Here is a 24964-nt window from a genome sequence, read left to right as displayed (position 1 = left end):
TCCAAGGCGGCGCAGCTCGCTGCGCCGCCGAGGGGATTCTGACAATCCCTACCGCCATCCTGTTCCTGGCGGCTCGCCCGCCAGGAACAGGATGGCGGTAGGGATTGTCGTGGGGCCCCTGTGGGCCCCTGCAGTGCCCATGCCAATGGCATGGGCACTGCAGGGGCCCCCGTAAGAGGGCCCCGCTAGTATTTCACTGTCTGCATAGCAGACAGTGAAATACGCGACGGGTGCAGTAGCACCCGTCGCACCTTCCCACTCCGCCGGCTCGATTACGAGCCGGCATCCTCGTGGGAAGGGAGTTTTTCCCTGGGCTGGCGGGCGGTCTTTTGGAGACCGCCCGCCAGCCCAGGGAAAAACTCATAATACCCTCCGCGATCTTCTGACCGCGGAGCGGTATTATGGAGGGCGGAATCCTGGCGGGCGGCCTCCGCCACCCGCCAGGGCCATAATGAGGCCCTTTGTGTGCTGCTGTGACCTTTGTCTGGAACCTACCATGGCCCCTGTGACCGGGGAAAGGGCCCCAGCCTTCCTTTCGGAGGAGTTGGAGCGTTGGACCCTGACCCCCCTGATGGCCTGCATACTGGTGGTGACACCCTGAGCTGGATGGGCACTTGAGGGCATCACAGCAGCCGCAAGGGGGTGAGTACAGTGGGTATCAATACATATTACGGCTGGTGGGGTGATATCTGGGTGGTGTATGTGTGTTAGTGGGTGCCCCTAAGGCCGGGCCAGACATTGCAGTGTGGGTCAACTGAACGGTAATGGGTGTATGGCAAATACAAGTAACCTAGCTTGTTAGCAGTCCATTTCATCCAGGGCATCGTGGGTCCCAGGAGTGTTGCAGTTGGCAATGTGTAGTCCTCATCTTGCCTTAATGACTAGCCATATCACTAGTAGTGCAATGCATAGTGTGTGTGATGGTTATGTGCATGCCAATAGTGGTGTTGGTATAGTTATTGACCCAGTGCATCCTTTGTTTCCCCCCTTTCTTGTTTTGTCATCCTGTCCTTGTGTGCATTAGCATCATCTGGTGGAGGAGCAGAGGCACCGGTGACAGAGGGAGCTGCATCCCACAGGACCCAGGAGGCAGAGTCCACCCACACTGAGGGAACCAGTGGGACGGAGGGCGAGGGGAGCACCATGGCGGAGACTGGAGAAGACAACACAGACTCAGATACCTCCTCTGATGGAAGCTCCCTGGTGGTGGCGGACACCTTTGTGACCACCCCAGGTGCAGGTACAGCCACCACCCTCCCAGTAGCCCCTCAGCAAGTTGCCCTGCTGAGTGCGGAGGCTATTGACCTCCTGAGATCCATCTCTGTATGGCAATCAACTATTGTGAATGCCATCCAGCGGCTGGCATCGCAGATGCAGCAATGCAATGCATTCCTGAATGGTATTCACTGTGGATTGACGGGCCAACAGAGATCGATTCAGGCTCTGGCAGCCATTGTCCCTATTTCTACTGTCCCCCCTCCAACTACCACTTCCCAGTCCAATTGTCCTCAACCCCAACCCATCCCAGGCACACATGCAGATGAGCATGCACACAAGACAACACCTAAGAGTGGCACAGGCAAACACAAGCACCACACTTCATCCCACAAGCACTCACGCAAACACCATACAGTTGCACACACGACAACATCCACTGTCTGCACTGTTTCCCCCTCTTACTCCTCTTCCACCTCCCTCCCACTCACACATGCATGCACTACATCAACATCCACCACCAGCATTACCACACCAAGCAGCACACACATTTCACTAGCAGAGACCTCCACAACACCCATCCACTTGTCCCCTGTGTCCTCTCCCACCGTGTCTGTCCCCCCCTCCTAAAGGACACAAATGCAAGCACTCAGACACCCAACAGCCATCCACCCCACACACTGCCCATGCACCTGCACCCAAGTCCAGCAGACGCACACCTCCCACAACCACTTACTCAACCTCCACTCCCATCTCTTCTTCCTTCTCCCGCCCCACCGTCCCTAAGAAGCTTTTCCTTCCCCGACTTGACCTCTTCCCTCCCCCTTATCCCTTCCTGCCCCTAGAACCAGGATGCCAACCGACCAGCCCAGGACCTCTGCCAAACAGTCCACGGGGACAGTGGAGGCACCTCCTAGTCATGGAGGCAGGACTGTGAGGGATTCCTCTCCAACAGCCAGAAAGGGGAAGGAGCCCACAACCAGAAAGGGGAAGGGGCCCACAACAGCTACAGCCAGGAAGGGGAAGGCGCCCACAACACCTACAGCCAGGCCAGGAAGGGGAAGTTGCGCATACCTCCTGCCATGAAGGGAATTAATTCCTCAACTCCATCAGGTCCTGGGAGGGTGAAACCACCATCACCACTGCCACCAACTGTGGTCACGGAGCCCTCACCACCAGCAGAGGCAGGCCAGGAGGCACCATCACCTGTTGACACAGAGCAGCTCTCACCACTGAGGCAGTGCAGCTATCACCGCCAGCAGAGGCAGGCCGGGAGGCACCATCACCTATTGCCACAGAGCAGCCCTCACCACCAGCTGAGGCAGTGCAGCTATCACCACCAGCGGAGGACATGTAGGCCACCCTCCAGGGACTGCTGCACAACGGGTCCCCTCCAGAAGCAGTGGGCATGTTCCCCAGCTCAGAGACTGTGACCTTGCATTCTCCAGCAAAGGCAATTGGGCATAGAGCCCCCTCCAGAAGCAGTGGGCATGTTCGCCAGCTCAGAGACTGTGGCCTTGCGCTCCCCATCAAAGACAATTGGGCAAGGAGCCCCCTCCAGAACCAGTGGGCATGTTTCTCAGCTCAGAGACAGTGACCTTGCACTCCACATCAAAGACATTTGGGTATGGAGTCCCCTCCAGAACCAGTGGGCATGTTCCTCAGCTTGGAAACTGTGGCCTCGCACTCCCCAGCAATGGGACATGGGCAAGGAGCCCCCTCCAGAACCAATGGGGAAGTTCTTGTATTCGGCTGAGGTGCCCCCCCAACCCCCTGAGGTGCCTACCCACTTGCAAAATGATGACCCTGCAGTGTTCTCTCCGGATGATGCCAGGATACAAGTTGGGCCTTGGACTGTGCCCTGTGGCCTTGTGTGCCCTTATGACTTTGGACTGGGCATTGGCCCTTTGTGAACATTTGTATATATTTGGATCATGTGGAGGGTTTTGCTATGCTAATACATTTTCTGTACATCCGTACTTTGGTCCTTGTGTTATTCTGCCATGTGTCGTGTGCCATTGGTTTACGTGTGCAGCTGGTTGTGTGTATGGTGTGTGTGTGTCTGGTGTGTGTTGTACGTGTGTGTGTGTCTCACTATTGTTTTCCTCCCTCCCTGGTGTGCTAGGCGGCTGTACTCACCGTCCTCGTCTTCATCAGCATTGGTGTTCCAGGTAGAGCATAACGTAGATGATCATTGGGAAGTCTTGCAGTTCGGGGTCCATTGCGGCATTGTTCTTCCCTGTGTCTCCAGTGGTGAGTCCTTTCTCTTCTGAACTCTGTTTCTGCCAGGCTTTTGATGGCGTTAGTACCACCTGGGAAATGGTGGCGGATTCGTGTGTCTTAATATGGTGGGTGGTACTTTGGGGGTGATTCCAACCCTGGCGGTCGGTGAAAAAAGCGGCGGCCAACCCGCCAACAGGCAGGCGGTGCAAAAAATGGAATTCTGACCCTGCCGGGAACCGCCAACACAGCCCGCCACCTTAACACTCCGACCGCCACGGCGGGACACACAAACAGCGCAGCGGTCACCGCCAACAGGCAGGCGGCAGACAATGTACCGCCCACACTATCACAACTCACCAATCCGCCACCTTTTCCGGGGCGGGAGCCCCGCCGATAAAAACACGGCGGAAACAGACTACGAACGGGAAAACGCTCACCTATACACACTCCACGAGGACGGAGAACAGCATGAAACCCGAATTAAACATCCTACCAGCTATTGTCTACCTGCTCATCTACCACGAGTACGAACGCCGGCGCAGACGACAACGGTGAGTACTGCACCTACGACACAGGGGAGGGGGGAGGAGGAAAGCTTACGGGCACACACATATGCACCCCCCCCAACTATCTACACACCAATGCAGAGCACCAAGTCACAGTAACACCACCCAAACCCCCCGGAATAATGCAAACACATAATTAAAGTGAGAAACAAAATTTATGTATAAAATAGGTTCTTTGAAGTCATGGTAAAATAGCAATATGAATTGTAAAAAATCAAGTAAGAACATTGCGAAACCGATAAACATAGGCAATAAGTCCTGCACAGTCACTTAAATTTCCACTGTCCGTGGGCCAAAGTGTATCAACACATGGGCAAAGCCCACACAGGAGACATGAGTCCGTTGTAGAGAACACTGCTGGGGCATCAGATGACAAAAATACAGGCACCTCAGGGGGAAGGGAAGGGGGGGCACCTCAGCCACATGAGTCCAAGACGCCAGATCCACGAAGGGTCCGCCATGCCCACTGTGCCATCCTGGGGAGTGAAAAGCCACAGTCTCACAAGTCTCTACAGTGGGTGGTCTGCCCACTGTGCCATCCTGGGGAGTGCAAAGCCACAGTCTCACAAGTCTCTACAGTGGGTGGTTTGCCCACTGTACCATCCTGGGGAGTGCAAAGCCACAGTCTCACAAGTCTCTACAGTGGGTGGTTTGCCCACTGTGCCATCCTGGGGAGTGCAGAGACACAGGCCATCAGGTGGATTACAGACTCCACAGGTAATGGAGGAGGCAGGGTGCCCCGAGTGCAGCGTGAACACTAGCTCGACACAGAACCGGCACTGTCAATGGGCCAGCGGTGCTTGACAGGAAGGGCCCAGCGGAGCGGTGCTTGAGACGGCGGGGCCCAGTGGAGCGGTGCTTGACAGGAAGGGCCCAGCGGAGCGGTGCTTGACAGGAAGGGCCCAGCGGAGCGGTGCTTGACATGAAGGGCCCAGCGGAGCGGTGCTTGAGACGGCGGGGCCCAGCAGAGCGGTGCTTGACAGGAAGGGCCCAGCGGAGCGGTGCTTGAGACGGTGGGGCCCAGCGGAGCGGTGCTTGAGACGGCGGGGCCCAGCAGAGTGGTGCTTGACAGGAAGGGCCCAGCGGAGCGGTGCTTGAGACGGCGGGGCCCAGCGGAGCGGTGCTTGACAGGAAGGGCCCAGCGGAGCGGTGCTTGAGACGTCGGGGCCCAGCAGAGCGGTGCTTGACAGGAAGGGCCCAGCGGAGCAGTGCTTGAGACGGCGGGGCCCAGCGGAGCGGTGCTTGAGACGGCGGGGCCCAGCGGAGCGGTGCTTGACAGGAAGGGCCCAGCGGAGCGGTGCTTGAGACGTCGGGGCCCTGCGGAGCGGTGCTTGAGACGACGGGGCCCAGCGGAGCGGTGCTTGACAGGAAGGGCCCAGCGGAGCGGTGCTTGAGACGGTGGGGCCCTGTTCAGCGGTGCCTGTCTTGGCGGGGCCCTGTTCAGCGGTGCCTGTCTTGGCGGGGCCCTCTTCAGCGGTGCTCCTCACGGCGGGGCCCTGTTCAGCTGTGCCTGTCTTGGAGGGGCCCTGTTCAGCGGTGCCTGTCTTGGCGGGGCCCTCTTCAGCGGTGCTCCTCAAGGCGGGGCCCTGTTCAGCGGTGCCTGTCTTGGCGGGGCCCTGTTCAGCGGTGCTCCTCACGGCGGGGCCCTGTTCAGCGGTGCCTGTCTTGGCGGGGCCCTGTTCAGCGGTGCCTGTCTTGGCGGGGCCCTCTTCAGCGGTGCTTGTCCAGTCATTCAAGGGAGCCAGACCTGGCCAGGACTCCCTGCTTAGTCGCCCTCCGACCGTGCAGTTGCTGGACCCTTCTGTGACGGAGTCCTGGGCCCTTGGGTGTCCTCCCTCACACCCGGGATGGGGCTTGTGGGGCCCTCCTGGTCCGCGCCCCTGCTGGCTGACTTCTCCGCCCTGCTGCCCTTGCCCTCCTTCGATGAGGCTCTCTGGCCCTTGCCTCCCCTGGATGTTGTGGCAGGTGACGGCCCAGGACTTTGCTCCTTGGGGGCAGCCGTGTCAGTCTTCTCGCGGCAGCCCTTGATTTTACGGGTCCTCTTTCCAGGGGGGGGGGCTGGCTGTCCCCTTGCTGCTGGCCGATGTATCAGTGCTGGGAAAGGGTAGACTCCAAAACCCGTGCACAATGCTGACACTTGAAGCAGGGCTGGTGGTGGCTGAGGTGCTCTTGGGACTCTTAGCAGATGGAGGGGGTGGGTCAGGTGGGGCAAAGAGGTTAAGTTTGGAGAGGTAAACTTTTTTATGACCAATGTAAAGGGTAGGTGTAGTGGGTATGGGAGTGGAGGAAGAGGATGTGGTTGTAGGAGAGTCAGGTGTGCTGTCTTTGGGTGCAGGTGTTTGTGACGTAGGCTGTGGTGAGGTGGTTGGCTGTTGGGTCGGTGGCTGCCTGCGTTTGTGTGTCTTGGAAGAGGGGGTGACAGACACAGTGGGAGAGGACACAGGGGACATGTAAATGGCAGTGGGGGTGGTGACTGCACGTGTGCGGACTGTACTGGAGGGTGTGCTGGTGATGGAAGTACTGGCTGATGGTGGTGTGCATGCAGGTGTGAGTGGAGACGTCACAGGGAGGGAGGAGGGAGACGAGGAGGAGGGGGACACAGAGGTGGTAGTGACTGTTGGCATGTCTGCATCTGGGTGTTGCTTGGGTCAATGCTTGTGTGATCTGTGGTGCTTGTGTCTGGATGAGCTGCCCTTGGGTGTTGAGGTGTGTGCAGGCTGGTCTGATGGTGTGGATGGGATAGGCTGAGGAACAGGAGACAGAGACAGGGTGGAGGCAGTTAGAAGAGGGAGGCTGGAAACAGGGACAATGGCTGCCGTCAGTGCTGAGGCCAGAGTATTGAACGATCGTTGATGGGCAGCCTGACCCGAATGAATGCCCTCCAGGTATGCATTGCTCCGATGCACCTCCCTCTCTACCCCCTGGATGGCATTCAAAAGGGTAGACTGCCCAACAATGATGGTCTGTAGGAGGTCAATGACCTCCTCACTGAGGGCAGCAGGGGTAACAGGGGCAGGGCCTGAGGTGCCTGGGGCGAAGGAGATGCCCGCCTTCTTGGGCGAGCGGGCACGGAGCGAAGGCTGAGGGGCTGCTGGGAGGGCGGAGCTGGTGCGCTGGGTGGCGGCTGTACCTGTAGAGGCGGGGGGCCCGGATGTTGCCGCCACCGCTAGGGAGCTCCCTTCCGAGGATGTGTCGGTGTCGCTGGTGTCACCACGGGTCCCCGTTGTGGTGCTCCCCTCGCCCTCCGTATCACTCGTGACCTCAGTGTCTGTACCATGGCCCACCGGGGCCTTGTGAGTTGCAGCTCCCTCGTGCTCCGATGCCAATTCTCCTCCGCCTGATGATGCTAATGCACACATGCACAAGAAGATAAAGAAAAAGGGTGGGGGGAGAAATAAAAACAGGTTGAGTGCATGCATTGTCAACACCATTGGCGGAGAGGACAGACACAGGAGCCTCATGCACTACGCCGCGCAATCGGGGTACATTACTCAGTACTTGTGACTAGGCCAACAGGTCTATGGACAACAATTGCGCACATGGGTGATGCTGGACCATCGATTGCTGTACTTGGCACCCTACAGAGGTGGGGGGCGGGGGCACAGGGCCATGCCTAAAGGAGGGGACTACACTACAGAAAGCGTCCTGGCCTAATGTCACTCACAGCCCTCCTCCCACACCCAGACACCTCCACTGCGCGTAAAGATAGCAGAATGTGCTGGTACTCACCCCCTTGTGTCTGCTGTGATGTCCTCACGCGCCCATCCAAATCGGGGTAGGCCACCGCCAGGATCCGGGACATCAGGGGGGTCAGGGTACGACTGGCACCCCTCCTAGGTTGGGAGGCCATCCCCAGCAGTGACTCGGCGGTCTTCCTGGTCCCGCAGCGGATGTCCTCCCACCTCTTTCGGCAGTGGGTGCCCCGTCTGTTGTGGACCCCCAGGGCCTGGACTTCCTTGGCGATGGCACGCCAAATGTCGACTTTCTGATGGGCGCTGACCTATTTGACATGTACAGGGTGGAATAGGAAATATCATCATTTATCTGCATGTTAGGTGTGATTGCCCCCCCCCTCCCCAACCTTGCCATGTGGCACATGCTCTTATCTGTCGTGCCTTGCACTACTCATTCTCTCCCCACCCCACCATCTTACATCCACCATACACAACCCAGGCATAGCCCATTCAACGTGCACCCAGTGTACTTACCTGTTGGTCTGGAGGACCGTAGAGTAGCGCATACTGGGGGAGGACCCCATCCACAAGTTTCTCCAACTCTTCAGAAGTGAAGGCAGGGGCCCTTTCCCCAGTCGCAGCAGCCATTGTCTCTTCCAGACCGACGTCACAGCAGCACTTGCAGTATAGGTCCTCTCCTGTGGATGATCAGGTCTCGAGTGATTAATCAGATAGAAAATGGCGGTCACGCCCGCGGCGGTGCGTACCGCGACCGCCGGCGCACCTCGTCATTGGCTCCTGAAACCCATAGGGTTCAATGTTAACCAATGCGGCTTCGCACAGCGGTCTTCGACCGCCTACCGCCACGGTGTGCCACGCCAGCGCATTGACCTCACATCCCACTGTCACACTTCTCAGGTCAGGCAGCCGCCATTTCAAGGTCCCACATGGCTTAATTTCTACTGCGTCACACAGGCCTAGGCCTTGCATTGCCACTCATACAAGCCATTCAATGCATAGCGATTCGTGTACTGTGCAAGCTGTGGTTACGTACCTGTGGGTTGCTTGACTCTGTACTCCATGTTGTCCTTCCTAGGCACCGTCCGCTGGGACTTGCGATGAGAAGGAGGAATCCTCCCATGTACCGACAGCTGGTGGACCTGTCGACAAGGGAAGAACGACATATTATACTTCGATACCGACTTGACCGAGCCACTATACATGAACTGTGCGCCCAGCTGGAGCCAGCCCTGATGTCCCCCATCCGCCAACCCACAGGAATTCCCCCTCTGGTGCAGGTTCTGTCAGTCCTCCATTTTTTGGCAAGTGGGTCTTTTCAGACAACAGTGGCCATGTCATCAGGGATGTCTCAGCCTATGTTTTCTAAGATTTTGTCCAGAGTGTTGTCTGCCCTGATGAAATACATGCGGAGCTACATTGTTTTCCCTGAGGAGGGTGATTTGGCCACTGTGAAGGGTGATTTCTATGCCCTTGGACATATCCCCAACATCATTGGTGCCATTGATGGGACCCATGTGGCTTTAGTACCCCCAAAAGACAATGAGCAGGTGTACAGAAACAGAAAAAATTACCATTCGATGAATGTGCAGGTGGTCTGTTTGGCTGACCAGTACATCTCCCATGTAAATGCCAAGTTCCCTGGGTCAGTGCATGACGTGTATGTTATGCGAAATAGCAGCATCCCTTATGTGATGGAACAGCTACAGAGACAACGTGTGTGGCTAATAGGTGACTCTGGTTACCCCAACCTGCCTTGGCAATTGACCCCAGTGAGGAATCCCCGGACCAGGGCAGAGGAACGGTACAATGAGGCCCATGGGCGAACTAGGAGGATTATAGAAAGGACCTTCGGCCTCCTGAAGGCCAGGTTTAGGTGCCTGCATATAACAGGTGGATCCCTAATGTACTCACCAAAGAAGGTGTGCCAGATCATCGTGGCCTGCTGTATGCTTCACAATCTTGCATTGCGACGCCAGGTGCCTTTCCTGCAGGAGGATGGTCCAGATGGTGGTGTTGTAGCAGCTGTGGAGCCTGTGGAGAGTGAAGAGGAGGAAGACGACGGGGATGACACGGACAACAGGGACACAGTTATACAACAGTACTTTCAGTAGCACACAGGTAAGAATCACCCACGCCATTTTACATTTACTTCAGGCCTCCTGCATCTCTACTTTCTGTGTTTCCCCCCAGTTCCTTTTAACTGATTTTTGACTTTACCTTCCCTTTTCAGAGCTGTATGACCCACTGCGTGACTTCTGCTTTGTTTGCCCATGGACTAAAGCTCATTGACATTGGTATGTTGTCATCACAATGTAACTGAACATTATTGAACCGTTATGTGTAATACATTTGTTAAGAATACAAGCTGACTCCAGATTTTTGAAGTGCAATTAGTGATTTATTTTTAGTGCCACATATAGGTCCATGATAGTAAAACGGTGATGGGTGGGGGTGGAGTAATGTCCATGGCAGAGTCCAGTTCTCAGTTTCACAGGTGCATTGTCCATATGCCCGTGGAAGGATGGAGCAGGGGCTGTTTAAGGTTGGACAGGGTGACAATGTGGGACAGTGGGATGACATCAGTGGGTATCTTATGCTTGCGGGTGTCTTGGCATCCTACTCTGTCTTGTTTTGTGATCTCAGGTTCCTCTTGCGGGGTGGTTGTTCTTCAGCAGGAGGTGGGGTTCTGGTGGCCTGTCGTTGTGTGGGGGCCTCCTGTCCACTAGCGCCGGCGGAGGTGGTAGGCTGTTCCTGGTCCAGGCTAGTGACAGGGGCCCTTTGGGGTGCCACATGGTCCCGCAATGTGGTGTCTATCCGATTGAGGGACAGGACGATGGTCCCCATTGCGGAACCGATGTTCCTGAGTTCGTCTCTGAACCCCATGTACCGGTCCTCCTGCTGTGCCTGGATCTCCTGGAATCTGGCCAGTACCGTCGCCATCGTCTCCTGGGAGTGGTGGTATGCTCCCATCATGGTGGTGAGGGCCTCTTGGAGAGTGGGTTCCCTGGGCCTGTCCTCCCTCCCCTGTCGCACTGCAACCCTCCCAGTTCCCCTGTTACCCCGGGCCTCTGTCCCCTGGACGGTGTGCCCACTACCACTGCCCCCAGGTCCCTGTTGTTGTTGGGGTGGTGGGTCAGCCTGGGTGCCCTGTAGTGGCGGACACACCGCTGATTGACGCGTCCTGGAGACAGAGGCATGGGCCCGCTGGGAGGGAGCTGTGCTGATATTCCCAGAGGGGGTTAGGTCTGCTGTGGCCTGTGTCTGTGTGTGGGGAACCGACTGTCCAGAGGTCCCCGATGGTCCGGGCTGGTCATCAGGTTCTAGATCGACAGAGCTGCTGTCATCACTGGGGGCCTGTTCTGGGGGTGGGATGGACAAATCTGGACCCTCCTGGCCGGTGTGTTGGCGTTCGGGCCCTGCAGGGGTAAAAGAGTATGGTTATTGCTTCTGTGTGTGCCATGGCATGCGATTTGTGGGTGCCCTTGTCCCCCAGTGCTGGCATTCCCTTGTGGGAGGAGATGTGAGGGTGGTTTGTGGGGGGGGGGATGGGTATGTGCAGTGGTCATGCATAGGTGATGGGTGTCCATGGTTTGTGTTGGCATTCAGGGTTTGGTGTTGGGTTGGGTGGGTTGTGCTGGTGAGACATTGGCAGGGAGGATGTGTGCTGGGGGATGGGGGTGAGGGTGGGGGTGTGGGTTGGCATGCTGGTGGTTGGGTGGGTGTGAAGTAGTTGAGATTAGACTTACCAGAGTCCATTCCTCCGGCTACTCCAGCGAGGCCGTCAGGATGCAGGATGTTAAAGACCTCTTGCTCCCATGCTGTGAATTCGGGTGGAGTGGGTGGGGATCCGCCGCCAGTCTTCTGCACAGCGATGTTGTATCTTGACACCATCGAGCGCACCTTCCCCCGTAGGTCGTTCCAGCGCTTTCGGATGTCTTCCCGATTTCTGGGATGCTGTCCCACAGCGTTGACCCTGTCGAAGATCCTTTGCCATAGCTCCGCCTTCCTGGCTATTGTGGTGTGCTGCACCTGTGTGCCGAAGAGCTGGGGCTCTACCCTTATTATTTGCTCCACCATGACCCTGAGTTCTTGGTCCGAGAACCTGGGGTGTCTTTGGGGTGCCATGGGGTTGTGTGGATGAGGTGTGGGGTGGTGTTTGTGGTGATGTGAGTGGTGGTGTGTGGTGATGTGTGCGTAGATGTGGTGTGGGTGATGATGTTGGGTTCCTGTGTGTGTTTTGGTTTGCGTTCCCTGTGCTCTCTCTCTCTGTATTGCGCCTTGTCTCTGAATTTCGATTTGTGGGGGTTTGTGGGTGATGTGGGTGTGTGTTTTATATGGTGATGGGTGTGTGGGAGTGTTGTGTGTATGTGTATCAGGTGTGTGTATTTTGAATTGTCCAATGTGGCTGTGTTTTGTATGGGTGTGTGTATTTTGACCGCGGCGGTGTGTACCGCCAATGGAATACAGCGGTTGAAAGACCGCCGCGTGGATTCGTGGGTCGTAACGGAATGGGCGTGTTTGTGTTGGCGTGACAGTGGAGGTTTGGTCATCTCCAGTTTAGCGCTGCCCGCTGATGAGGAGGCCTTCCGTGGATGTCGGGTTTTTGGCGGTTTGCCAGTTGGAGGTCAGAATGACCGTGGCGGTTTACCGCGGCCGCGGCGGTAGAATGGCGGACTTCTGACCGGCGGTAAGGGCCTTTTACCGCCGAGGTCAGAATAACCCCCTTTGTCTTCTGCCTGGCTGTTGCTGGCTACCGCTATGGTGAGTGTTGTTTCCACCCTGGCGGTTGGTGTGGGAAATTGGCTGTCTATGGGAGTTATCACAGCCATGGTCATAATTTGGCGGTACTTATTGCCAGCCTGTTGGTGGGATTACCGCCACTTTATCACTCACTGCCAGGGTCGTAATGAGTGCCTATGCCTTTCAACTATCTGATCATGAGAATTGTTTACCATATAACATTTTAAGCAGTGAAATGTAACAATAATATTCATTACAAGTACATCATAATTCCACCTATAATGTTCATAGCATGTACATCATATATTGATTATAGTTGCTAAAATGTATCCATCCACAAGACATAGCTGAAGATGCCATCCATTGCAGTTGCTAACACTTGTTTCGTGGAATATCCACTTTTTCAGTGCAAAATCCATTCAAAAACAGACCAACAAAACCGTCTTAGCTCATAAAGTAATTGCTTCACAAATCCGCAATAAAACTCATCAACCAACATTGATAACTCATAAAGGGCCCATACTCTTGTTCATCTACTCAAATACTGCATCACAAAGAAACTGTACATATCCATTGTCATATGTGACATCTTCAACGATCCATTGAAATTAGTCCTCAAAAATAAAGAATAGCATTGATGCACAAACCTCCAAAGCAAGTTCAGCCAAACCCCTGTACATGTACTTGGTGCCCGTAGCATGATTCTCCATATGAGTGGATAATGGGACGATGATATATTGTTGAGCATAATGGCACAGGTAGGTGTGTGTATTTATAGCCCATTTTATCCATGGGGCATGGATTTCATGCACCTTTGATGATCAGTGATATGCTCCATGGCAGCACTGGACTTGAAAGGCTGTCTGCAGGTGTCTCCCTTTATACTCCGTTTCTACCTAAAGGAAGAAAATGGGGGGAGTTGACAGAAGGGGGCTATGTGCTGGTGTTGTTTCCCACCTACAACAAGATGACATCTGAGTGGTTGGGTCTGTACAAGGTCATAGAAAGAATTGGGTAAGTTAGATATAAACTCCAGTTGGCAGGAGACTGGAAACAAGTTTATCACATAAACGTGCTTTAAACATAGCTTAGTCCTCCTCCTACTATGGTCCAAACCACTCTTCCTGCAAACCCTAGAGAAAGTACTCTGGAGAAAGTTACTGTAAATGAAGCTCTTACGAGCCACCAGAAAGTCCCCCTTTGTACAAATATTCTCTGATCTCCCTGGGAGAACTTAATTGGCTTCTCATGCCATTTAGACAAAAGAAGGGGTTGTGATGAAACAATGTCACTATCATAGTCCAGGAGCCAGAAGAAAGGTAGTGCAAGCAAAGAACAAATTAATGCTAAAAGTAGGGGTTATCAAGCCCCCAGCTGGTGAGCGGTGTTCCCCGATTGTGCTAATACCAAAACCAGATGGAGCTATTCAATTCTGTATTGATTTCAGGCCCATAAATAATATTTCAAAGTTTGACAACTACCCTTTACCCCAAATCGATGATTTAATTGAACAATTGAAGGCCCAATATATTTCAACTTTAGACCTCACAAAAGGGTCCTGACAAGTTACCCTTTCAGGTCACTTGGGGCTCCCACCACTTTCCAATATTTAATTAACCACCTTTAAAAACCACATCAATCATATGCTTCGGCCTATTTAGATGAAATTGTTGTCATATTTAGTTTCATTGCATGGTAGAGTGGTGAGTTATAGCTTGTGTTGTCTGGTTATCAAGCTGTGAAGAGTGTGTAACGAGTTTCACTACATAGAATATAATAATTTGAAGGTGGTGGATACATTCTAAATGAAAGTTATAACTATAACATTAGGTTTTTTAAAGTTCGTGTAGTTTAATCTAGGTTTCTATAGGGTAAGCTTTAACCTTTGTTTTTGTCATTGAATTTTACCTTTCTGTAGCATTTTTAATAAAAATGTGTTTCAAATTGTAGAGTCCAGTGTTGCAAATTGAAATTTGCTATGTGGAGTGTCGTACAGTACAATGGATGAGAGTGTTATAAAGTCTATTGTCATAGACTGGAGAATTTTAGATTGCAAACAAGTTGAGAAGATTAGAGTGTTGTAACATATTATATAGTGTAGTATAGTGTTTTTATAGTGTAGTGGCATGCCGTCTCATATAGTGGAGTTAAGTATCTTAGAGTAGAGCAGCGAGTTGTACAGAGAAATCACATGTCGAACTGTAGAGAAGCATGTTGTAGACCATCATAGAGTGAACAAGAGTCTTTTTGAGTAGAGTGTCATACAGTGAAATGTCATCAAGAGGAAAATCATAAAGTACAGTGGAGGAGAGTGTCATAGAGTGGAGTGACGAATCATATATTGGAGTGCCGTGTCATATAATGGAGTGGCGTATCGTAGAGAGAAATTGTGTGCCATGCCATAGAGTTTCATACAGTGTAGTGCAGTGCTGTGGAGTGGAAGGGCATAGAGTGGAGTAGAGTGGCATAGAGTGCAGTACAGTGTTGCAGAGTGGAGTTGCATACAGATGAATTGAGTGTTGGACAGTGGAGCAGCGTACAGAGGAGTATAGCACAGTGGCGTAAAGTGGAATAAAGTGTAGTAGAGTGGCACATAGTGGAGTGGGGTACACTGGAGTGGGGTAGTGCAGATTGGAGTAAGGTGTTGCAGAGTGAAGTAGCATGTTGTATATTATAGTGGCGTGGAGTGCAGTAGTGTGTAGTGGAGTGGTGTAGCATACAGGTGAGTAAAGTGTCATAAATTGGAGTACTGTGTTGTACAGCAGAGTGTAGTGGGGTGTTGTATAGTCTTGGAAAGTGATATAGAGTATGGTAGAGTACAGTGGCAAAGAGGCTAGTTGATTTTTGTATAGTGGAGTGGTGTACAGTACAGTGTTGTGGAATGTAGTACAGTGGAGTGGCATACAGTGTTATAGGGTAGAATGGCATTGAGTAGCACAGAGTGGGGTGGCATACAGTGAAGAAGAGAGGAGTACCATATCAGAGTGGAGTAAAATGAGGTGCAGTGGCATACAAAATATTTGTACAGTGTTGTATAGTGGACTAGAGTATCTTAGAGTTGAGTGGAATAGAGCGGTGTATAGTGGCATTCAGTGCATTACAGTGCTGTGCAGTGAAGTAAAGGGGTATAGACAGGAGTAAAGTGTTGGAGAGTGGCATACAGTGTAGATGAGTGTTGTAGAGTGGAGCTGCATATAGTACATTTGTGTGTGAAACAGTGGAACTGCATAGAGTGGATTGCTGTATAGTTGCAGAGAGTGAGGTAAAGTCTTGTACAGTTGAGTAGAGTTGATTGGAGTGGTGTAACAGTGTGGAATAAAGGATATTGTATTGGTCTGTCGGAGTATAGTGGCATTGAGTGTAATGTACTGGTGTAGCATAGGTCACCTGTTATAAATTAGAATGGGGTCTCGTACAGAACAGTGGAGTGCTGTGTCATATAGAAATGTGTTGTATAGTGAAATAGAGTGTTGTACATTGAAGTGTACGGATACAAAATGGAGTATAGAGTTGGGCATTGGAGTGTTCCGGAATAGAATGGAGTAGAAGGTCGCGTAGTGCCATGAAGTGTGGTCAATCCTATCTTTGGTCAACCTAACTATAACTAGAGAGTGGCTATCACAACCTTGGTATTTACATATTAATTTATAAGTTGATTTATAAATGTTTGTAGTTAATGGCAATTTTGTTTGGTTATATTGCTATTAATTTAGTTATACATTTTCTAGAGTGAATTGTAAATATATTGGTGATGTAATATGTTTATTTTTAATTGAAACAAGTGTATAACATGTTTTATTTTTATTTTAAATAATTGCTTTACATAAAAGTGTTTCTTTTACATTTACTGATGAAATTGGTGTTATTTTGACAAGATTAGTGTAGTCAATATTGTGTGGCCCCCTATTTTTGACATTGCACATGTTTATTTAATGATTATGATAATTGGGGTTTGATATAAGTAAACATCTTTATTTTTAACATCAACATTTGTGTTTTGTGTATTTGTGGCTTTATTAGTTAAGGATAGGAAAGTAATATTTTTGTTAATAATTATTTTTATGATATTTCTGCTTTTCAATATGATAAGCATCAATAATATGTCAGTGATCGAGTTTAAAGGTATTCCTTTTTCAACTCTCTACCCTGGCTAGAGTGAATGATGCCAAGTTCTGTACCAGCAGTATATGTTTTGGAGTTGTTGTTTGACATTTTCCTGTACTTTTTCTTTTTGCAGTTAAGCAACCCTCTTTTTATTTCACAGTGGCATGGCTTGCATATGTGTGTTTCAATTGGACTGTGGGTGTTCTCATGGTTTTCCAGAAATGCATTAGATGAGTGTTGGTGTCGGATACGGATATGGCAAGACAAGAACTGGGATTGAGCTTTAGGCTGCTGATGGAGAAGTCTTTGAAGCATGGGAAGGTGTGTTGTCTTCCTGTAGGTAGACTTCAATCCGTTGGTAAGACATTAAGCAGGGTGATGGGAATTGTAAGGCGACTGCTCAGACATAGATTTTTAGCTTCCATTGGATGGCTGGGAATGTCATAGAAATAAATTTTAGGATTTGGCCTGTGGAGTGTGTTGTGTGGATGGCATGTTGAATTACAATGAGTGCATCAAAGGGGTTAAGGAGGCTGGCTTTTTTCATTGCATGAGTTTTCTCGGTAGTTGAACTCATTGGCCCTGACAATCTCTTTGGGTTCCTTATTAGACCTAATACCACCAAAGATGTGGAAAGAAAGAGCAGATAAATTATATCCAAGTCTCTCAAATGTTTGTAATCAATCTTTGATGACAGACACAATACCATGCGCCTGGAAGAGAGCTTTAGTCCCCCCACTATTGAAGAAGCCAACAGCAGATGTAAACAACCGCAGTAATTACCATCCAATCTCTCACCTTCCCTATCCTTTTAGCAATACGTCTGCACAAAATTAGCAAGCTACCTGAACAATTATAACATTCTGGAGAATAAACAAACAACCTTCATTCCAGGACATGGCACAGAAACAACGCTGGCCATGTATGAACTGAGGAAGGCGATTGAAAGAGCTACAGCTCTGATATTATTAGACATGTCAGCTATGTTTGACACTAGTAATCATAAAATAATGATTCTCAGACTGAAAGAGATAGGAGAGGAAGGAACTTTTTTGGAGTGGAATAAATCCTATTTGTCAAACAGATATCAAGAAATTTAGAAATAATTCACTAATGTTTAATGGAGGAAAGATGGAGTTCTTAAGTTGCTCTCCCTCCAAAGAGCCTTATGCGCTTCTGAATAACTTCTGGCCCTGGACCAGCAAAGAGAACCTCAATACATCTCCGGCAGTATGAAATTTGGGAGTGTATGTGGATGAGAAATTATCTATGGAAACACATGTGAACAAAACAGCAGCCATATATTTTGGACTGCTGAGGAAACTTAGAAAACGTGTTCCACTACTGCCTCAGCCAGCCACAAAATGAGTGGTACAATGTATTATCTTCAGCAGAATTGACTATTACACTGCACTCTCACTAGGACCACCAGACCACCTACTTAAGAGATTAAGGGCCTCATTTGGACCTCAGCAGTATTTTCGCAAAACCGCTGAGGTACCGCCATGCTGAAGTCTGCCACTGCAGGTGGTTTTCTGCACAGCGTATCATGACTGTTGGCAGCCCTCCGCCCTTTTCCGGATGGAGAGCTGCCAGCAGCCATACTGGCGGTCGGCGGTGAAGTGGAGGCTGCTCCACCGCCACGTCATCAGAACACCGCCCACCGAATCACGTCCCATGATTCGGCATGGCGGTGTTCTGGTGATGGGGAGCTGGCGGCAGAACAGCCCCCATGGATCCCGTTCCCTCCCGGAGGATCACCGGACCAGGTAAGGGGATCGTCCGTTAGGGGAGGGGGTGGGGAGGTGTTGTGTGCGTGCATGGGGGTGTGCTTGTGAGTGTGTAGAGGGGGTGTGTGAGTGCGTGTATGCATGCAGGGGTTGTGTTGTGTGTATGGAAAATGTGTGCGTGCATGTCTGTGTGTATGTCTGTGTGTAGGTGTGCGTGTATGTGTGCGTGTATGCGTGCGTGTATGTGTGCATGTATGTGTAGTTGTGTGAGTGTGCGTGTGGGGGGTGTGTGTCAATGTTGGAGGGGGATGTGGAGGGGGGTCCTACCACTTTTGGGGGATGGTAGGGGGGTCATGGGTTTGAGGGGAGGTCTCTAGGGAGGGGCGAGGGGTGAGGGAGACCCCTATCAGTGCCAGGGAAACGTATTCCCTGGCACTAATAGTGACTACCGCCATGGATTTCGTAACGGTACAGAACCCCATGAAATCCATGGCAGTATGCAGGGTCGTGATACCGCCGGCGGTGTAGTGGCGGCCGCCGGGCTGGAGACCGAAGTCACCAGCCCAGCGGTCGCTACCACCCCGGCAGTCGGAGTGGAGAAGTGGCGGTTTTGCATGGCGGTCACCGCCATACTTGTAATTTCATTTTTTTTACCGCCCGCCTGTTTTCAGTATTACCGCCACTTCGACACTGACCGCCAGGGTTGTAATGAGAGCCTATATATGGTACAAACATGAGCAGCTAAATTTGCATTGAATCAATCACAATATGACTCTTCCTCGCACTCCCTGAGACAGCTACACAGGCATCCAGTTAAAGAGAGATTCTACTCTAAATCAATGTGTGTGGTCTACAAGTCCTTAAATGGAACAGGCCCAGTGCTGTTGAAAAGGAAATTCAGACACTGCAGTTCACAGAGGAATTTACGGTCCTCACTGGCTAATCTGGTTTGTGTCCTGAGATTCAGGAAAGTGAGTTTACATGGAATGTCCTTTCAGATCAAGGCAGCCCAGTTGTGAGACAGGCTGCCAGCCCCCTTTAGAGCCAATGAAAACCTCAATACCTTTAAAAAGAATCTAAAAACCTGTCTCATTCCAAATAAGGATCAAGGACATATTTAAGATGAAAAATAAATAACAGGTGAAGAAGTAGGACTTTATTGTGTTTAAGGATGTTGCTAAAGCACCAAGATACCTGCAAGGTGAACATTGCATTTTATAAATGTCTGATACTTACTTAATTACCGAAGGTGATGGTATGGAATTTCAGAAAGATGAGGTCAAGAGGAAATCACACAGTTCCTCTTTAAAGTTCTAATTCTATCCATGAGATATGTACATGAGAGAGAAGGTGGCATGCTAAGTTGCAGAGAGTGGGAAGTGCCATGTGTTTGGTATTTTGTTGTGGTGTGGTGTGGTGTGGTGGTAAGTGAAATGTATATGATATTGGGTCTATGCAGTGTTAGTGCTTGTGTAATTTAGGTCAGTTTATGACTCTGGGGATAGGTAGTTTGAGGTGCGGAGAGGGGTACATGATGAGGGCTTACCTTGTAGGTGCTTACTGTGGTTTTCAACTTCAAGAAATATTGAGGCAAAAACAACAAAGTACATAATTCAAAACTCTGGAACAACCTCAGTTGCGATGTGAGAAGCTAATCCAGCATACCAGTTCCCAAGCCCATCCCATTCAAGAGACCTCCAATCTACATCATGTCAGATCTGGTAATATAATTCCCATTCATCAGCAACCCTAGGACTGACCTCCAAGCTCATTTCCTCTATATCATGACTATCCTACAACCCTTATAGAGGTCATGTGGGTACTTTACACAGCAAATAAATGAAGGAATGAATGAATAAAATACATATTTCTCACTTCCAGCCATTTCATATATTGATCTTTGCTAGTGACTTAGCTATAATCACTTTGGATCTGTTTACACAATTAAAAAAACGACATCGATTTATTTTGGGAAATATTCTATCACCTGAATGGCGACTAGATGCAAATTCTTACTGAAAATGTCTTGCACGTTAATTCTTAACGTGCATAAACACCAAAGTCACTTACCTAAGCCAGATAGTTCACATTTTCATGATAATTGAATTGCTTGACTTTTGCAACATTTCTGGCAATTTTCCCCCTATAAGCGATTGAACATGTGTAGCTGGTTAAGTATGTATCATACCATGTTTTTGTATATATTTGCATCATTCCTTGTTATTTTAGAGTTAGTTTTTCCCCATAAGTAGCATTCACTAATTCCTAGTTTTGTCTGGAACCCCAAAATGCCCAAAGGGTGGACTATATTTATAGGACCTTCTCGCATATTATTGTAGCACATCAGGGACCATGTGATACAGATTCATTAATTGTGTTGCCTAAATCATACAGTGCCACATGTATGATACTATTTTATTTATAGTATCAGTTTCATTGATACTTGCATTCCCTATGCAATAAGTGCAACTGCCTTTTCAAATATACACAAGCCTGGAAATGTTTAATGTTATGAAATGAAATGCAACTGGACTTCATCGTCGTATAGATTGTCTTTTAACACTGAGCTCACTTAAATGACAAATGGTTTGAAGATCTCTTTGAGGGGATAGTGGAATTCACCGTAATCAATTATCACATATGTGTGGCGGGCACATTGAAGCCAACTATACTACAGCTGCAATACGCTCAAGCTTTACCACACATATTATTTGTAATACATTGCCAGAATCCACAAACCTGAATTTTGAGTTCAACATGATCCATGAATAGTTCTACGCTTCTCTGAACCCAGGCCCGACTTCCACAGTAGGAATATGATGGTTAGTAGTAGACATAAGGAAAGGGGTATGGCATACCAGAAAAAACATCCCTTTGACTTATCACTCAGCTGGGGGCTGTTGTCTGCATGGGTCATAGTGGATATCTGGAAAAAAGATTCATATATTTAGTACACTACATGCATTGTGTCGCTGAGAACTGATTTACCTTCACAATATCTCTATGCCTTACATTCTGAGGGGTATTGGTGGAACTCTACCTTTCCTGGATTTGATACATAAACAACAAATATGTAAATTCATTTTATTTGGGTTTTCATTAATATCACTATCTTTTATGGTAAAGACAACTATCTCCTGGTTTTGGAGTACACAGTTTCTGGTTCTAACATACGTTCTAAGTTGATTCTTAAACTGAAACATAAGTCAAATTTATTATGAGCTGATGGTTTTTAATGTTACCATTGAGTCACTTTCCTTAGAATATAGCACTACCCTGAGTGGTGACATATGCATCATAAAACACCAACAGTCGTTAAAGGTGATTAGAATTCTTTCCATTACTTACATAGCTTAAATTCCATGTGTAATGAAATTGTAAGGTTTCAAACAATTTGAGCTTAATTCAGAAACAGTACTTTAAACTATTCAAATTTGTATCTAAATAAAAAAATGAATTGTTTAGAATATTTCTCTGTATTCACTTGCCCTTCAAAGGCACTGGCTCATCTCACACACAGTACACTAGTCTATTGTTCCCCCAGACAGACTGGGACCAGGTCAGGGAGGCAGCAAATTCCAGACAACTCTGTAGGGGGAAACTCTAGAAGTATTTCTCAGTTAAACGTGGGCCCCAGGGATAAAGAGAGGACCCTCTGGCGACTCTTCAGTACACTCCAGGACCTGTGGATATTACATAAGGACTGCCCTGCTGCTTGACGTCTGCCCTGCTGCTGAGAAGGAAGACTGGATCTGCACCCTTCTTCCCAGGCTCAAGTAACTCCAAGGTTCAGCTGACTGACCTCATGTTCTGAGCTACCGTGACACAACAAGCTCCAGAGGCCTCTCTGCAACTGCCCAGCTGACCTGCTGCAACTGTACCTGCCTGATCCCTGCTGGCGTCTGCTGCAGTGAGTTCCTGATTCCCAAGAGGTGCCTCCCAGGTCCTCAACACTTGGTGTAGCATCAACTGAGCTCCCCCTGAAAGAAAAGAAGAAACCTTGAAGTTTTGGGCTCTTCACGAATTTGCCAATTTGCACCAAGATCTTGGCGCCTACCCTGACCACTAATGCAAAGCTCCAGTGAACCCAGCTCTTCACACTACAGCAAAAGCCAGCATCAAGTAGGCGGGCAGTTATGTTTCTTCCAGTTGTGGCCCTGCTGGCCAGGGTATTTGTATTTAATGGTCTGCCACTCATCTATAATTTTGCTTTATGGTGGGCGGCACACTCTAATGCAAACACTTTTCCTGAGTAGCAGAAGGGAAGCCCCCAAAATAACTATGACACTTTGAGTTTTATCATGCAGGACTAGATAAACTACAGCAACCAGGTTGAAAAAAATGGATGCATTTCTCTACTGTGCTTTTTTGAGGACTGAACTCCACAAACTTCTTCGATCAGCTGTCAGATTCAAATGAGCACAACAGCAGTGTCCTCTTAACCAACTCCATCAACACCCAACTTTAAACTGACTGCTTCAACTGACAGTTTCCACCTGCCATGGGCACAATCATTCAAAATGCTATCTGAACATCACAGCAAATGAAATCACACTGCATACACCAAGGATGCTTCAGCCGCATGGTCATTCCAGTTTACTCAATGCCCAATATACATACACCTATCAGTCAGTAGTCATCATACAACAGGGGCCGCCAACCGTCTCTGTAAACAGAACTACTGATGATATATATAAAGATAATAGGCCTATCTCCTTTGTGAGTAGGTCAGGTCTGCACTTCTGAGAAATCATCAACGTCTGCCTTTGACGCAGATGTACTCTGTCCTTATCTTTCCAAGAAAGTGTCAAGTCATTTAGATATAGACATAAACAACACACAGGATACAACAGCTGTCTGGAACAAGTTCCTTGTTATCTCAATTTCAAGGTCAAACAAAGAACAATAGCCAAAACATTATAGTTTGAATTATCATATTTTCACCTTATATGTATAAAGGAATGTGTCCCAAACTAGCATCTCAATGCTTACCGGCTATATCAAATATTCCAAAGCTGAAGCTGTAAATTCCATCTCATAAAAGTTACAGAATATCGTACTACCACGTGACCACCTGTCAGAAGAGGTCCTTCGCTCAGGTTACAGCCAGACCAGAAGACATTCCTGCATCACAGAGATAATGACCCATATCACACATTCTACTTGTTGGAAAGTGGATTTTTGGTAAGGGCAGGTAAGTATTTACACTTTGCAATAGACCACCAACCTCCATTTAGGTCCAGTTAGGTCTCAATAAATTAAACCCAGCTCAATCCTTGGTAGCTTGGCAACCAGCGACAAGGCTTAACTTAGGAGACTAGTCCAATCTTCTCGATCTTCTTCCAGAAGGTCTTTTAAGGTCCTTTAGGAATCCACAGCTCGCAGCAAGGTTCCAGAAGCAATGAGTTGCCCTTAAGGTTGCGGACTCCAACTCCCAGAATGCACCTGGCTCAAACTCCAAAATGTCCACTCGACAGTGGTTAGATGGTCCGTTTCTTCAGGATTTGATGCAGGGTACTCTGGTTAGCTATTTTTCACCTGTAGCAAACAGGGAGTCCCTCCTTGAACCAGTTGACGCCAGCCAAAGTCCTTCTTTCGGTGAAGCACGAGTGTGCAGCTGGTGCAGTCCTTCAAAGTGCAGTGTCCAGGTGCAGGTCAGGGGTCCAGCAGGGCAGTCCTTCTTTTTCTGATGTTCTTCCTTGTAGGGACCTGGTAGGGATCTGATGTGTGGGTGCAGCTCTGCCATATTTATCCTGCTCCTCTGTGAAAAACAGGGGGGTCCTGGTTCTCCAGTCAGATGCAGGGGCCTTCCCCCTGTGATGACCACTTCAAAGGAAGTGTGGCAAAAATTAATCCCAGGGAGCAACATTCTTCATAATCCATCAGGGCTGAAACAGATTTTTGGACGTTACATCTGGCTGAGCCCACCCACTAGTGTGACTAAAAATCTTAAACACACCCCTATCCTTCCTTCTCCTAATCAAGAGGGCACCTAATTGTGTGGGATAGCAGGATGTGAGGGAGGTGCTGACTTGCTCCAAATGTCCTTCCCTGCCTTTGAAGACCAGTTTGGCAGCCCTACACCCACCCTGCTTCCCCATCTGCTGAGGTAGTCCTCCTCCCCCAGGCACATCCTTTGTGTTCAGTCAAGGCCACTTCACACCTCATCAAGGTAGACTGGGCAGGCTGCCAGAGGCTGGCCAATCAGAGAAGGGCACTAAAGAGCTGAAGTTGGCAACTTTTTAGGTAGAGTTTAAAACTCTTCACCTGAACTAGTTATACTAAATCCAACAATTGCAAGTTGTGAGGTTTTTTCTAACAATTAATTTGATACCAAACTCGAGGTATCTGACATGTAAGGGGACTTTGTTAATTACAATAAAGTGTCTCCATTTTAGTCTATGGAGGCCGTTCACTACAGTGAGAGAAAAATAAATGTGGCTGTTTTACCTCACCAGGGCTTATAAAACAATTTTTATAAGGTCCCTGCTTATAGTTACATGGTACCCAACCCTAGGGGCACATAGGGCACACCAAAGCGTGACATATGTAAAAATAAGGTAGTTTTTAAGACTTTGGAAGTACTTTTAATTCCAAAATCGAATTTGCATTTAACTTTAATTCTTTAATTTAAAAGCAACAAACAAGGCAGACCTGCCTTTAAAATGACCATGGCACCTCAGCAGTGCAC

The sequence above is a fragment of the Pleurodeles waltl genome, chromosome 3_1 (genome assembly GCF_031143425.1).
Source record: "Pleurodeles waltl isolate 20211129_DDA chromosome 3_1, aPleWal1.hap1.20221129, whole genome shotgun sequence".
NCBI classification, from domain to species: domain Eukaryota; kingdom Metazoa; phylum Chordata; class Amphibia; order Caudata; family Salamandridae; genus Pleurodeles; species Pleurodeles waltl.
The sequence above is the reverse complement of the archived record's forward strand: the minus strand, read 5'-3'. Positions refer to the sequence as shown.